Source organism: Pantherophis guttatus, chromosome 7, assembly GCF_059756535.1.
Source record: "Pantherophis guttatus breed Tessera chromosome 7, ASM5975653v1, whole genome shotgun sequence".
Classification (NCBI taxonomy): Eukaryota; Metazoa; Chordata; class Lepidosauria; order Squamata; family Colubridae; genus Pantherophis; species Pantherophis guttatus.
The window spans coordinates 54,292,885-54,310,279 of NC_142069.1; positions in this window are offsets into that span (position 1 = coordinate 54,292,885).

Below are 17,395 nucleotides of genomic sequence, written 5' to 3' on the forward strand. Positions count from 1 at the left end.
TGTGTGTTTGTGTAGTTAGAGTGAAACACTACAGAAACACACTAAATCTCAGAAAGCTGCACAAATTTTATTTTATTTTATTTTTATATAAAAGCAGCTAAATTTAAAACTTCCTAAATTTTAAATGGCTAGGTCTAAAAAAAGAACAACTAAAAAAACCCCCAATTAACTATTTTTTTAAAGCTCCCAAAGGGAAAAAAAACCCAATAGAACAGGGGTCTCCAACCTTGGCAACTTTAAGACTTGTAGACTTCAACTTTCAGAATTCCTCAGCCAGCTTTGCTTTGCTGACTGAGGAATTCTGGGAGTTGAAGTCCACAACTCCCTGCCTGCTTGATTGCAGGCAGGCAGATTCAGTTGCTTGCTGATGCAATGGATTACAGGGATTACAGCAAGGCGTTGCAACCAGCAGCTAAGGTAAGCAAGCTGAGGGGGGGGGACGGGGAGGGATTTTTGCTACCGATTAGCAGGCAACTCAGCTGAGATCGTCAGAGCTTGGATTGTCAGAGCCATTTAAAAGAAAAAACTTTTTTTCTTTTAAATGGGTCTGACGATCCAAGCTGAGTTGCCTGATTAGCAGGCAACTCAGCTGGGATCATCAGAGTTTGGCTCGTCAGAGCCATTTAAAAGAAAAAAAAGACTCTGATGATCGCGCGGCTCAGCTGGGCATGGGGAGCGGGGGCAGGGATTTTTGCTACTGGTTCTCTGAACTGCCCACCGCCATCGCTACCTACTCGCCCGAGCCAGTCCGAACCGGGAGCATTTCACCCCTGGTTGAAATCCATGTCAGTGTTCCAAGTAATACACCCATAGCAAACAGAACTCCAAGGCAGGTAGATTCCTCAAAGAATAGTTTTATTGGATATATCATATTGGCACAGACTGGTGAAAACTGAGTCTGAAGTTCCTGCGGTTTTCACCTAATTAAATTCACCTGGTAATGTCACTCCTCCTCTCTCTGGCCATCTGTGGGAATGTTCTTGGTTCCCAGGAGAAAGTATTTTATTTTAGCTACAAAACCCCAGCTATTTCTATTCCCCCCTCCCTATCCCTTAGCTCCACTGTGGCAACACTGAAGCTGCAAAATGGCCTCGGTCAGGTCAGCTTCAGGGTTGACAGTCCATACATTTTAAAGTTCTCAATCTTGAGAAACACTGGGTATATAAGATCTAAAAGAGACAGACGATAGCCCCTCATATGTCGGCGACCCAATGTCAGTGAAATATGTGAATAAAGATAAGCAACATATTCCTACTTTCCTTAATGACACTTTGACTAAAATAGCTTCATAATTCATTCCCTATTCTGTCACACAGGAAACCTCCAAGTAAAAATAAATGGGGCTTAGTTTTAAGCTTAATAAACCACAATGACATTTCTAAGAAATAGTCATTCTTGTCTGTAACAAAACTGCAAGTGCAGAGGAAATGATGCTCAATGTTCCTTTCTAATTGGTATTTCCGATTTGTTAGTAAACACTGTTGACCTTTTTAGCTAATCGATCCAGGGGTGGGTTCCACTTACCTTTGCTACCGGTTCGCAGTGGGAGCGTACCGGCGATGCTTCTGCACATGCGCAGAGCATCCGTGATGACATCCGGGTGGGTGAGTGGAGCCTCCCATCACCATTACTACCGTTTTGCAAGATCTGGACCGAACCGGTAGCAATCCACCACTGAACTGATGAATATATACAGATATGTGTACTAAGATTTTGTAGGGATAAAAAATCCACTGAATAATATAAAAACTGATGCTTAGATTAAATTTAACAAACTTAGTTTTCTGATACACTCTTCCCAGGACAAAGAAAGTCTAGGTGTTGGTAAGGTGTTAAGTTTGATATAATAATTGTTAGATTCATTTAATATGTTCTGTGCTATGGATTTTTATATGCTTAGGTTAAGTTCTGAACAAAATGAATGTGTCTTTTTCTTTAATTTACTGATTCTTCAAAATGGGTCTAAGACAAACTCATCCTGATGTGCACGGTTTTATATGGGGGATTTACTACTTTATGCAGCAACCTTAAAATATAAATCTTAATCTGAGTGGGATAAAAATCACTTAGGAAAAGACATTGACATAGGAAAATATCAATTGACATTAAAGTCTCCAAGACAAGATGTCTAGAGCAATCCAGTGCCATGCTAGAGATCATCAAAGCTATTTCAGGAGAAGACACTGTTTATAGTGGGATAGATATATATTTCCAGTACTTCTATACTATCCCAACCATCCAACTGTAACATCAAATATTCACATTGGCATATCATTAAATTGAGCTTCTGACCACAGAGATGAAATCCCTGTAGACTATGATCACAGCACCTCTCCACCCCACCCATTCCTAGACTGCTGGGTCATATTCTGGTGGTGGATATAGCTGTGTAAGGTTGACTCTTTCTTTCTTCTCTCAGCCAGATCTCTGAAGGGGAAACTGCTGCACCAATTGCGACCCTACTTGGATCAGGAGGCTCTCCTCACAGTCACTCATGCCCTTGTCACCTCACAGTTAGATTATTGCAATGCACTCTACATGGGGCTACCCTTTAAAAGTGTTTGGAGACTACAGTTGTTCCAGAACGCAGCCGCGCGAGCTGTTGTGGGTGCACCTAGGTACACCCACATTACACCAATTCTCCGTGAGCTGCACTGGCTCCCTATTGGTCTCCAGTCACAATTCAAGGTGTTGGTTATTACATTTAAAGGCCTACATGGCTCAGGGCCAAGATATCTTTGAGACCGCCTTCTACCGCATAGCTCCCAGCGACCGGTAAGATCCCACAGAGTTGGTCTCCTCTGGGTCCCGTCAGCTAAACAGTGCCGACTGGTGGGCCCGCAGGGAAGGGCCTTCTCTGTGGCTGCCCCAGCTCTCTGGAACCAGTTACCTCCTGAGATCCGGACCATCCCCACCCTATTGGCCTTCCGAAAAGCGGTGAAGATCTGGCTTTTCTGGCAGGCCTGGGGCCGTTGATCTCGCTGTTGCAATCTGGCGAGATCCGGCCATGAATGGTGTGAATGGGTTTTAATCGTTTTTAATGTTTTAATTTTTAATGTTTTTATATATGGTTTTTAAATGCATTGTAAGACACCTTGAGTCTTCAGAGAAAGGCGGCATACAAATTGAATAAATAAATAAGTACCATCCAACATTACATTGGGGCCAATTTTCCAGCAAGTGACCTGGAATTTAAAAGCAATACTTCAGCCCACAATAGTTGTCACATAGACTTTTTTTAGTTAGGCTTTACCCTGGAAATTAGTGAGGCCAGCTTCTGAACCACTATTTCTTTGCAACAGCAAGGTTGCAGCCAACTAATACCTCCCTGCTTGTTACTCCCATGTTTGCACCCACCATCTCTGTAAAAAAATTCACAACTCCATCATTTAATGATAACAACCAAAAATATTGAAAGGATAGCCACCACAAAAATGAATATTTTACCGAAATTACTATTTTTATTTCAAGCAATCCGGATAAAATTAGGAAAAAGGTTTTTTGAGGATTTAAACAAATTGATGTCAAAGTTCGTCTGGCAAGATAAAAAACCAAGAATCAAATTGAAAATGCTACAAGACACTAAAAACAAGGGAGGGTTTGGGTTACCGGACTGGGAGCTGTATTACCAGGCTTCAGTGCTCACATAGATGAAGGAGGGGATAAATTTGAAGAACAAAAGAATATTAATGTTAGAAGGGCATGACTTACAATTGGAGTGGTATGCATTTGTATGGGATGGGGAAAGTAAACTACATAGATATTTCCAAAAGCATTATATCAGGAATGCTCTGTTGTCAGTATGGGGAAAAAAATCAAACAAAATCACTATATGAAAATACCAGTTTGGCTATCCACAATGGAATCACTACTATACCCTAATGTTTTAGAACTGGATAAAATTGTAAGGTACAAAGCAGGGGTGAAATCCAAAATTTTTCCTTACTGGTTCTGTGGGCGTGGCTTGGTGGGCGTGGCAGGGGAAGGATATTGCAAAATCTCCATTCCCACCCCACTCTGGGGCCAGCCAGATGTGGTATTTGCCGGTTCTCTGAACTACTCAAAATTTCCGCTACCAGTTCTCCAGAACCTGTTAGAACCTGCTGGATTTCACCCCTGGTACAAAGATATACTAAATGAACAAAGGGACTTAAAATCAAAACAGGAACTTAAAAATCAAGGAATTGACTTGGGCTGGTGGCCATATATTCAGATACAAATGAGACATAAGAAAGATGCTGAAAGATATGGATTTTACAAGGAACCCCAAAAATTGGACCAGATATTGCTAGGGAAAGATGATAAATTAATAAAGAAAATTTATAATTATTTACTGAACTTTAAAATGGAAGAAGAATGTGTAAAAGAAACCATGATAGTATGAGCAAAAAATAAAATTAGACAATTGGCAAAAATTGTGGGAATGAAATTACAAATTAACGATGTCAATGGCATACAAAGAAAACTTGTACAAAATGTTCTATAGATGGCACTTCCCACCAGCAAGAATGGCAAAAATATTCCAAATATGTCACCAGAGTGCTGGAAATGTAATCTGGTACCGGGATCCTATTACCATATGTGGTGGACCTGTCCAATGGCAAAAAAATATTGGTCAAAGATAAAAAGATGGTTAGAAGAGATGACAGCACAACAGGTAGGTCTAAAACCAGAACTGTTCTTATTAGAATGTTACATGTAATAACAGCAGCAAGAATTGCATATGCACAAAATTGGAAAAATGAAAGTATACTGATAGATGAAAAGGTAATAAAGAAAATATTAGAATGCACCGAAATGGACAGGTTAACAATGGAAATTAAAGATAAAGAGAAAACAGAACATTACTTAACATGGGACTTACTGTACAAATGGTTAGATAACAGGTGCAGAGATTAGTAACTTAATAACAAAAGATTAACAAAATAGAAATACATACAGTATATATAGATATATAGATATATAAGCATATATACTATAAGTAATATTACCAGTGGACTGTACTCGACTATAGATTAAAGTGTATAGAGTGACTAGTGTATAGAGAGTTATGGTATAACTATGAGAATAACGGTTATAACTAGGACGTACAAGATTATGTATATTTAAGAGGCTACATTGTATAATTATGAGAACAATGGTTACAATCAGGGCGTATAATACTATGTATACTTAAAAGAGACTTGATACAAACAGTACACTGTCATTGCAGAAATGGAAACGTGATGTATAATAAAGAAAAATGTATATTAAAAAAATAATAATAAAAAAGAAAACAACCAAAAATAGTTTCTCCAGTGTTAGAATCTTTCAAAATGATTGCTTTCTCTGCCCTGAGTCTATTTCCGAATAATATATCTCCCAGATATAAACCCATTAATCTACTATGTTAAGTGCAGGTTCATAAGCTAACCTGGAAAAGCAGAGAGCTAAGGAAAGAAACAATTACTGGTATATTAACATAGAAACTTGGAGTGGATGGGACAACAAAATAAAAAGAGGTTGATTTGGAATTTTAAAGAAAAAAAATGGCTATATTTGTTTAATCAATCAGCCCTTTGAGATAAGCCTGGACAGAAGTCAGACTCCACAAGGACTTCTGAAAATCTATTTTATTTTTGCAGGGTATGATAAAAGAATCTTGAAAGCCTGATGCTTTGGTCTTTGGAGAGCTGGAGGTCAAAACTATCCTATGGCTTTGCTATAACATATAGTAGCTAAAGTAGTCTGGGATCTTAACTCCCTCCTACAGTTGAAAAAGGACAATAAATGGATTCATGTTTAAACGGAAGCATAGATATGAATCTGTACAATTTCAATTTTTCAATCAACATTAAGCTAACTACAATAAGCTGATAGGAGCATAGGAGAATACAGAAAAGAGGGAATGCAATTATGTTGCATCCTAAATCTGTCAGTATTGTTGTCTAGCTACCTACTGCTACCGCTACTGCGAATAGAATAGAATAGAATAGAATAGAATAGAATAGAATAGAATAGAATAGAATTCTTTATTGGCCAAGTGTGATTGGACACACAAGGAATTTGTCTTCAATACATAAGCTCTCAGTGTACATAAAATATAAGTGATAAATCATTATCATAGTCATAATAAATATGACTATGAATCATAAATCATGAATCATAAGATACAACACTTAGTGATAGTCATAGGATACTAAATAAGCAATCAAAATCATACTAGGAAACTAAATAACACAATATTTATTTATTTATTTATTTATTTTATTCAATTTGTATACCGCCCTTCTCCTAGTGGACTCAGGGCAGTGCACAGCCAGAACTAAAACACATGCCAATACAAAATTTAAAATTATTAAAAGAATTACATAACTGGCCCAATTTAAAACAATTCAATTAAAACCCAATGACAATTTAAAAACTAAAAAACTAAAAAAGATTAAAAAGGGGGGAGGGGGTTCACGCCAGCCCTGCTTGATGGAAAAGAAAAGTTTTTAGGGCACGGCGAAAGACCCGGAGATCCGATATCCTTCATATCTCCAGGGGCAAATCGTTCCAGAGGGCAGGAGCTGCCACAGAGAAGGCCCTCCCCCTGGGGGTCGCCAGCCGACATTGCTTGGCTGACGGCACCCTGAGGAGTCCCTCTCTGTGGGAGCGTACTGGTCGGTGGGAGGCTATCGGCGGCAGAAGGCGGTCCTGCAAATACCCAGGTCCTATGCCATGGAGCGCTTTAAAGGTGGTAACCAACACCTTGAAGTGCACCTGGAAGACCACTGGAAGCCAATGCAGCTCACGCAGGAGAGGTGTCACATGGGAGCGGCCCCTCGCTCCCATAATCCCCTGCGCGGCCGCATTCTGCACCAGTTGGAGCCTCCGGGTGCTCCTCAAGGGGAGCCCCATGTAGAGAGCATTGCAGTAGTCCAGGCGGGAAGTGACGAGTGCCTGAGTGACTGTGCGTAAGGAGTCCTGATCCAGAAAGGGATGCAACTGGCGAATCAGGCAGATCTGATAAAAAGCCCCCCTGGCCACGGCCGTCATATGCTCTTCTAAAGACAGCCGTGCATCCAGGAGGATGCCCAAGTTGCGAGCCCTGTCCGTGGGGGCCAATAACTCACCCCCAATAGCCAGCGATGGCACCAGCTGGCTATATCGGGACGCCGGAAGCCACAGCCACTCGGTCTTGGAAGGGTTGAGTCGAAGCCTGTTTCTCCCGATCCAGATCCACACGGCCTCCAGGCACCGGGACATCACTTCAAGGGCATCATTGGGATGGCTTGGGGTGGAGATGTACAGCTGGGTGTCATCAGCATACTGATGGAACTCCACTCCAAAGCCACGGATGATCTCACCCAGCGGCTTCACATAAATGTTGAACAAAAGGGGTGAGAGGACTGACCCCTGAGGCACCTCACAAACAAGGCGCCTCGGGGTCGACCTCTGCTCCCCTGCCAACACCGACTGTGACCGGTCGGAGAGATAGGAGGAGAACCACCGCAGAATGGTGCCCCCCACTCCCAACCCCTCTAACCGGCACAACAGGATACCATGGTCGATGGTATCAAAAGCCGCTGAGAGATCTAACGGGACCAGGATAGAGGAGCAACCCCTATCCCGAGCCCTCCAGAGATCATCCACCAACACGACCAATGCCGTTTCCATGCTGTGCCCAGGCCTGAAGCCGGACTGGAGCGGATCCAGATAGACAGCTTCATCCACGTACCCAGGAAGCTGTCGCGCCACCACACTCTCAACAACCTTCGCCAAGAAGGGAAGGTTGGAGACCAGATGATAGTTAGCCAAAACAGCCGGATCCAGAGCAGGCTTCTTGAGGAGGGGCCTCACCACTGCCTCTTTCAAGGCGGATGGCAAGACACCCTCACTCAAGGAAACGTTGATAATCCCCTGGAGCCAGCCTCGCGTAACCTCCTGGGAGGCCAGCACCAACCAGGAGGGACACGGGTCCAATAAACATGTGATCGCGTTCAGCTGCCTGAGTATCCTGTCCACGTCCTTGGGAGCAACAGGGTCGAACTCCTCCCAAATGACAGTCTCAAGACTGGCACCCATCATCCCGTCTGTACCTACCCAGTCAGAGACTAAGCCTTCCCGAATCTGAGTGATTTTATCGTGCAGATACTAAACAAAATCCTCAGCACGAACCTACAAGGGATCCTCCCGCGCTCCCAGATGGAGGAGGGAGCGGGTCACCCTAAACAGGGTGGCCGGGCGATTATCTGCCGATGCGATAAGAGCAGAAAAATAGTTACATTTTGCCGCTTTTATTGCCACTAAGTAAGTCTTAATATGAGATCTTACCAGTGTTCGGTCGGGTTCAGAGCGACTAGATCTCCAACTGCTCTCTAGGCGTCTTTTCTGGCGCTTCATCTCCCTCAGCTCCTTGGAAAACCAAGGAGCCAGGTAGACTCGGTGACAGGTCAGAGGCCGCACAGGCATGACTCGGTCCAAAGTGTCAGCGGCCACCCTATCCCAGGAGGCGACCAGCTCCTCAGCCGAGCCATGAGTCAGAGCCTCAGGAAATGGCCCAAGCTCCAACTGGAACCTATCAGGATCCATCAGGCACCTGGGGCAGAACCATCTGGTGTGTTCCGCCTCCCTGCAGCGGGGTGTGGCGGTTAGAAAGTCAAGCCTAAGAAGGGAATGATCCGACCATGACAAGGGCTCAATCACTAACTCCCCTATCTCGAGTTCATTCATTCACTGTCCAGAGACAAAAATCAAGTCCAGAGTGTGTCCTCCCATATGAGTGGGTCCATGAATTAATTGGGTCAGGTCCATTTGCTGGAGTTTCCCCCCCCCCTTTGGCTGGGTGGGGAGGGACCTCTACAGCCTGGAGGGCTTTTCGGGATGTATTGGTGGCACGCCTGGGGCTTCATTTTGCCCTGAGTGGTGGTTCTGGCTTGGGTTTCAGAGCTGGGGTTGCACATGCTGATGCAAAGTGGCCTAAACCTCCACATCAGTAGCATTTCATCTGCCTTTGTTGGTCTTGGGGCTGGCTGTGGTGCTGTGGCCTCCCATCTGCTGGATGGTCTCTGGTCTGGTTGTCCTCTCTCCTTGGTGTCTGGTTGCTTTCTCATGTCATTGGTGCGCAATCTGCTGTCAACTTTTTTTTTCCAAGACAAAAGTTTTTTATTTTTTATATTCAAACAACCAAACACTACAAAATCAATTATCATACATCATTTTATCTCCACCCAGCCCCCCTCCCCAATTCCCCCCGACTTCCCAGAGAAAAACAGGATATAGCATTTAACAAACATAAGCTAAAATATGCTAACTATTACAGAATTCAAAACTCTCTCACACTTGTTAACTTCCCTTTTAAAAATTATACTTCCACCTTCCTTTTATAAATTCTCTTATCACATTTCACATTTATTAAAAAAAAAACATAATCTTATTTTAAACATTTTAAAATCTCTTAATATATTAGCAGAACATTCTCCAAAATATAAGTTTCAAAACTTTCAAAAAGTTATCCATTAAATTTTAAGTTATCCACCTTTAAACTTCAATACTTTAAAACTACAATAAAATTCAAAAAGTTATGCAACTTTAATTAAATCTTTTAACATCATGAGACAATCTCCAAAATATAACCAGTCTTTCTTTCTTTCTATATTTTTTCCAGTCCTTCTTCAATAATACTTTCTTCTTCGGCATTGCTCCTCCCCCTGCTTTTATTTTCAAAAAATTTTGGGTTTGAAATTGTAGTTGCTGTGCCTTTGGAATTCGTTCTCTTCTTGGGGTTGTTTCCTTTAATTTGAAGCCCCCATTTCGACTCTTCCTGCATTTGTAGTCCATCAGTTCATTTCTTAAATATTGATTCTGTCTGTAGAGCCAAAACTTGTCAAAATATTTATCAACCTGCAGTAAAGAGTCTTCTTGCTGTTTCTCAATTAATTGAATGGAAGCCTCTTCCAGAACCTCTGTTTTCGGTATAATAACCTCCATTTTAGCCCCAACAGTGTCTCTTTTATCCTTCAAAGTCACATTATCCTGATTAATTTCTTCCTCTTTTCCAGCCAGCAAGTCATTATTATTCCCCAATTTAAAATCTTGAATAGTTCTTTTAATTATCTGTCTTATCTCAACAGTAAAAGATTTTAAAAAATCTTTTAAGTCCTTCGCAGTCACCACTTGTAAATTTGCTGACTCATATAATCCATCTTTAATTTCAGCCATTTTTCAATTGTCTCTTTATGTTTGTCTCTTTATTAATTCGGCTATCAGGTCATTAAATCCAATTATTTTCCATGCAAATTAAGGATGTAAGTTAGTTAAAAACAATACCACAGTCTTTTCCATTCCACTTCCACTTTAAATCTTTTTCTTGAATAACCCGATAGTTTTAACAATGTTACTGTTGTTAACAAGGACTTTCACTTATAAGTTTCATTTTCACGCCCTAAGGCGCCATCTTTGCCTTTTTAAACGGAGTTAACATACAATACTTGCATTTTTAGTCTCCTGGATTAACTCTGCCAGCATCCAAAGTCCAGAATCCAAATTCTTTATAATCTTTCTAGTTGCTTTGCTGGTGTGGTTGCGATGCTTCGGTCTGCTTATTTTTAAGCAGACTCGTCCCAGCTCCGGAGCTCTAAAGGGCTTTCAGGGAGCTCTCACCCGGCAAACCCCAGGCTTAAAAAAAAAAAGCCTGGGGGTCTAGGGGAGCTCTACCCAGACCCTTCTGCTCTTCTCTCCCCCTTTTTCCCTGGGGGAGAGTTTTTAAGCTGCTAGACAGCTGATTTTCGCTGTTCTAGCGGCTATACAGAGTCACAGGGCTGGAGCTCCTAAAAGGAGCTCCGTCGGCGTTTCGCGGAGCCACCAGAAGTCAATCTGCTGTCAACTTTTATGGTACTCGGAACTACTCAGAGAGTCAGTTCAGGATGTCCTGATAGGCGGTTACTTGGGCAATTTGTTTATCTAGGCTTGTTCTGAAAAAGTGAACTAAGAGCTGCTCTGGCAAAGGAGGTAGCCTTCCCATGACTCTCCTGAACTCACTGATGTGTTCCTTAATGGGTCACCCTCTCTACTTTAGGTTTCGGAGCTCATCCTCCGCATACTGATCCTCCTCCACCTCCTCAAATCTGGCTTCTAGCTCTTGTAGGAAGTTGTCAACGTCTTGCAGCTGGGGGGCTCTCCTCTTGTAGAGGGCTGCTAGCCATTCCTTTGCTTCTCCCTAGCCCCTCGGCAATGGTATTCACCATGTACCTGTGCTTGGTGTGTTTGGCGGTCTCCCTCGGCTCTATTTTATAGAGTGGGGAGGGGCTGCCTGCCTTGGGCTGCTTGTCTGTTGCATGGGGGAGGCACTCCATCAGAGTTTTTGAGAGACTGGCCTGTTCCCAGTCCCACATCCATTCCATTCTTCCTAGCTCGCTCAGGGGTTTTCCCCAGCCCTCTGTCAAGGTTCCAAGTAACAACCCCAAAGAAGGAAGTCTCTGAGGCTTGAGTTTCCTCAAAGTTGAGGAAACTCAACCAAAGTAGAGCCTTGGTGGTGCAGCGGACTAAAGTGCTGTTAAGTAGCACTTAGCTGCCAGCTGCCAGCAATTACTGCAAGTTCAAATCTCACCAGGCTCAAGGTTGACTCAGCTTCCATCCTTCCGAGGTTGGTAAAATGAGGACCCGGATTGTGGGGGCAATAAGCTGACTTTGTATAAAAAAGAACATCGCTTGGGGGGGGGGGGCGAAAGCCCTACTAAGCAGGTATATATAAAAGTATGAAGGCTATTGCTTAACGCATTGTAAGCCACTCTGAGTCTCCGGAGAAGGGCGGCATATAAATCAAACCAATAAATAAAATAAATAAATAAGTTCCATTTTATTGAAGATGTCATATTGGCACATCTGGGAGAACCCAAATCTGAAAGTTTCCAAGTTTTCCCCACCCAAGTGAAAGTTCAAGTCTCTGCCCAGGACCCTCATGTCCATCACATGTCCCAATCATCCACTGTCCAAACTGGACATACCTCCCAGTCATCCTACTCCAAGTGCCAGGACAATGTGTCCTTGACTCTCTGAGAAAGGAATGTTATTTTGACTACATATCACCCACACTCTATGCAATCCCCCCTCCCATTTTCCCACAGAAGAACATGTGGCAGGCCTGAAGGCCCAAATGTAAAAGATGGCTTCCAGGTCTGACAGCCCCCCTCCCCCATCAGAAGAGCGTGTCCTGGAACAAGAGTAACACAGGGGGTTAAAATCATTCACTTAACCCCTCCCCCCCCAGGGGGACCCTTTGGTTTAACAGGATATTTGTCATGGAATTGCTTAACCCGTCTATCTGCCTTCACATTCCAACTCTTAACCCAAGTAGAAAGGGTACCCTTTCCAATTAACTAAGTATTGTAACTAACATCTGTATAATCTAGAATCTAAAAAATTTTTCACCTCATAATGAGTTTCCCCTTGTATCACTATAAGAGGAGGAGGTGGTTGGGTCTGAAGTCTTAATCTAGACCCAAAGGCTGGTTTCAGTAAGCTACAATGAAACACAGGGTGAATCTTCCCTAGAATGCATGGGAGGATAAACTGACTGTCACTGGATTAATTATTTTCACTATTGGAAAGGGACTTAGAAACTTAGATCCCAATTTTTTGCTAGGCAGTCTCAACTGTATGTATTTTGTGGATAGAAACACTTTATCTCCCACACAGAAGTGGGGGTTGTAGGGAACAGTGTTTGTCTGTCTGTTTTTTATATTCTTCTGCCGCCTCTGCCAGCGCCTTTTTAGTATTCTCCCACCCCTTTTTCAGAGACTCCATCCATTCTGTCAAAGACACAAAAGAGGGGAGTTCTCTGGGCAGTTCGGGCATGGGAACAAATTCCATGCCGCTGGTATCTTGAAAAGGGGTTAGTCTGGTACTGCTATGCACAGCGTTGTTGTAAGCTACTTCTGCAAACAGTAATAGATCAGCCCATTTCTCTTGTTGGTAATCCACATAACATTTTATATACCAGTGGTGCGAATCTTTTACTTACCGAGTGCTGAACAAGAACACGCTTCGCACACAGCGCGCACTCGTGTACCATCTGCGGTAACACACAGCTCCTCCCCATGTGCTGTGTGTGCAACTGCACCATCTGCGCATGCGCACAGCTTTCGCGCATGTGCACTAGCGTGTGCTGCATGCGCAAACTCACCATATGTACATGTGCACAGCTTTTGTGCGTACAATGCACATGCACAAATGCTGTCTGCGCATGCATGCACTGCACACCAGTCATCTTATGCGCCTGCACAAACATGCATGCATAAGCAGGAGAGCTCCGAAGACCAGCTGGGTCCCCTGAATTACGCGCATTCACACCAGAGGCCTGAACACCAGCTGGGGCACATGCGCAATTTCAGGTGAGCTTGGCAACAGCTCGCGTGCCTGGAAAAATGGCTCTGTGTGCCACTTCCAGCACACGTGCCATAGGTTCGCCAACACAGTTATATACTGTTCCACCATTTCATTCGCTCGTTCTGCCGCGCCGTTCATACTTGGATGGAAAGCTGAGCTAAGGCCTTGTGTGGATCCGACAGGTCTCAAGAACTCCCTCCAGAATTTGGCTGTAAACTGTACTCCTCGATCTGAGATGATTCGGTGGGGTATTCTGTGTAGGCGGTAGATGTGTTTGATGAACAGTTTAGCCAGTTCTTTCGTGGAAGGCAATCCAGAGCAAGCAGTAAAATGGGCTTGCTTGGAAAATAAGTCAATGACTGTCCAGAGTATTGTTTCCCCCACTCTCTGGGATTTCAACTATAAAATCCATTACAATCTCCTCCCAAGGTTTGCTGGGGTTTGCCACTTGCTGAAGAAGTCCAGGGGTTTTTCCTGGCCTCATTTTCCTGGCTGCGCAGATGACACAGCTCTTTATGTAAACTTCCACATCTGCTTTCATTTTTGGCCACCAGAATTGCCTTCTAGCAAGGTGCGAGGCTTTCAAAAATCCAAAGTGACCGGCTAGCTTCGAGTCGTGACTGCACTGTAATACTTCCAGTCTAAAGCTTGCAGGGACATATAGCTTAGACCCTTTCCATGCTAGTTCATCCATCATAGTTAAGACATCTTTATTGTCCATGAGTCAGGGATCCGCTGGTAACGCGGCCTTCAGCATGGCTGTCAGTTTGTCCTGGCTGGGGTCGGGTGGCCACCTGGTCTGGCTTCTGGTGGTGACTTGTGCTGCTGGTTGTGTGGGAGGAATGATGGCATGGGCTACTCTCAGTGGCTGTAAAACTGTGGTTTTCTTGACAGGGTATCTGCTAACAGGTTTTTTTCCTGCCGGTATGTACTTTGGCTTGAATTTGAATCATCTAAAGTACTGTGCCCAGCAGATTTGTTTGGGAGATAGTTTCCTGGGGGTCTTCAGGGCATTGAGGTTTTTGTGATCCATCCAGACCTTGAAAGGCACTTTCCCCCCTTCTAGGGAATGTCTCCATGAGAGTAGGGCCCAGCGGACTGCGTAGGCTTCTTTTACCCAAATGGCCCATCATCTTTCAGTGTCAGTGAGTTTTTTCAACACATAGGCACAAGGTAGGAGTTGTCCTTTGCTGTCTCTTTGCAGGAGCACTGCTACCATGGCTGCATTGCTGGCATCAGCTTGTATTATAAATTGCTGTTCTGGGTCTGGGTGTTGAAGGACAGGTTCCTGGGCGAAAAGACTTTTTAACTTTTCAAAGTCCTTTTGGCACTACATTGTCCAAGCCAGTGGTTGGTTGGGCTTTTGCTTCATCGGGGGAGACCCCGATTTCAGCAGTTTGATTAGGGGTAGAGCGACCTCTGCAAAAGCTGGGGTGAATTGCCTGTAAAAGTTGGCGAATGCCAACTTTGAAGTTGTCTTCAAGTGTGCGGGGGCTGCCAGTTGAGCACTGCTTTCACTTTTCCTGGGTCCACCTCTACCCCCTCACTAAAGATTTGGTAGCCTAGATAATCTAGGGAAGTTTTATGGAATTCACACTTGGACAGCTTTTTTTTTTTTTTTAATTAAATTTGTATACCGCCCTACTCCCGAAGGACTCAGGGCGGTGAACAGCCATAAAATAAAACATGTAGATACAAAATTTAAAATAGAGATAAAACTAATTAAATAAATTTGGCTGAGACATTTTAAAACCCCAATAAATTAAAACCAAATTTAAAATTCCATTTAAAAGAGGAAAAGTTTAGGTCAGGCCAGCTTGATGGAATAAAAACGTCTTAAGCGCGCGACGGAAGGTACGCAGATCCGGAATCCTCCGTATCTCCGGGGGGAGCTCGTTTCAGATCGTAGGTGCCCCCACAGAGAAGGCTCTCCCCCTGGGGGCCGCCAGTCAACATTGTTTGGCCGACGGCACCCGGAGGAGCCCCTCTCTATGGGAGCGTACTGGTCGGTGGGAGGCTATTGGTGGCAGCAGGCGGTCCCGTAAATAGCCAGGTCCTAAGCCCTGGAGCGCTTTGAAGGTGATAACCAAGACCTTGAAGCGCACTCGGAAGACCACCGGGAGCCAGTGCAGCTCACGCAGGAGAGGCGTTACATGGGAGTGCCACGTTGCTCCCATCACCACCCGCGCGGCCGCACTCTGCGCCAGTTGGAGCCTCCGAGTGCTCCTCAAGGGGAGCCCCATGTAGAGAGCGTTACAATAGTCCAGATGGGAGGTGACGAGGGCATGAGTGACCGTGCGTAACGAGTCCCGGTCCAGAAAGGGACGCAACTGGCGAATCAGGTGGACCTGATGAAAAATCCTCCCGGTCACGGCTGTCAAGTGCTCTTCTAAAGACAGCCGTGAATCCAGGAGGACACCCAAGTTGCGAACCCTCTCCGTGGGGGCTAATGCTTCGCCCCCAATAGTCAGCGATGGCACCAGCTGACTATATTGGGACGTCGGAAACCACAGCCACTCGGTCTTGGATGGGTTGAGCCTGAGCCTGTTCCTCCCCATCCAGATCCGTACGGCCTCCAGGCACCGGGACATCACTTCAAGGGCATCGTTGGGGTGGTCTGGGGTGGAGATGTACAGCTGGGTGTCATCAGCGTACTGATGATACTCCACCCCGAAACCACGGATGATCTCACCCAGCGGCTTCACATAAATGTTGAACAGAAGGGGCGAGAGGACCGATCCTTGTGGCACCCCACATATAAGGGGCCTCGGGGTCGACCTCTGCCCCCCTGTCAACACAGACTGCGACCGGTCGGAGAGAAAGGAGGAGAACCACCGTAATACGGTGCCTCCCACCCCCAACTCTTCCAACCGGTGCAGCATGATACCATGGTCGATGGTATCAAAAGCCGCTGAGAGATCTAATAGGACCAGGACAGAGGAACAACCTCTGTCCCGAGCCCTCCAGAGATCATCCACCAACGCGACCAATGCCATTTCCGTGCTGTACCCGGGCCTGAAACCCGACTGGAACGGATCTAGATACGTCGTTTCATCCAGGTACTGGGGAAGCTGTCGTGCAACCACACTCTCAACAACCTTCGCCACAAAGCGAAGGTTGGAGACTGGACGATAGTTAGCCAATGTTGCCGGGTCCAGGGAAGGCTTCTTGAGGAGAGGTCTCACCACCGCCTCTTTCAAGGCGGTGGGAAAGACACCCTCACCCAATGAAGCATTTATAATCCCCTGGAGCCAGCCTCGCGTCACCTCCCGGGAAGCCAGCACTAACCAGGAGGGGCACTGGTCCAACAAACATGTGGTCGCATTCAGTCTACCCAGAATCCTGTCCACGTCCTCAGGGGTCACAGAATCAAACTCATCCCAGATAACATTCTCAGGACCTGCCCCCGTCATCCCCGCTGGATCTACCCAGTCAGAGTCCAGATCTTCCTGAATCTGAGTGATTTTGTCATACAGATACTGAACAAAATCCTCGGCTCTTCCCTCCAAGGGGTCCTCCCTCGCTTTCTGGTGGAGCAGGGAGCGGGTCACCCTAAACAGGGCGGCCGGGCGGTTATCTGATGACGCAATAAGAGCAGCAAGATAAGTGCATTTTGCTGCTTTTATTGCCACTAGGTAATTCTTAATATGAGATCTTACCAGTGTCCGGTCAGATTCAGTACGACTGGCCCTCCAACTACTCTCTAGGCGTCTTTTCCGGCGCTTCATCTCCCTCAGCTCCTCAGTAAACCAAGGAGCCAGGTGAGATCGACGCCGGGTCAGAGGCCGCAAAGGCACGACTCGGTCCAGAGCTCCAGCGGCCACCCTATCCCAGGCGGCCACTAGGTCTCCAGTCGAGGCGTGAGCCAGAACCTCAGGAATTGGCCCAAGCTCCGTCTGGAACCTATCAGGTTCCATCAGGCACCTGGGGCGGTACCATCTCATCAGTTCCGCCTCCCTGCGGCGGGGTGCAGCGGTTCGAAGGTCAAGGCGAAGGAGAGAGTGATCTGACCATGACAAGGGCTCGATGACTATGTCCCCTATCT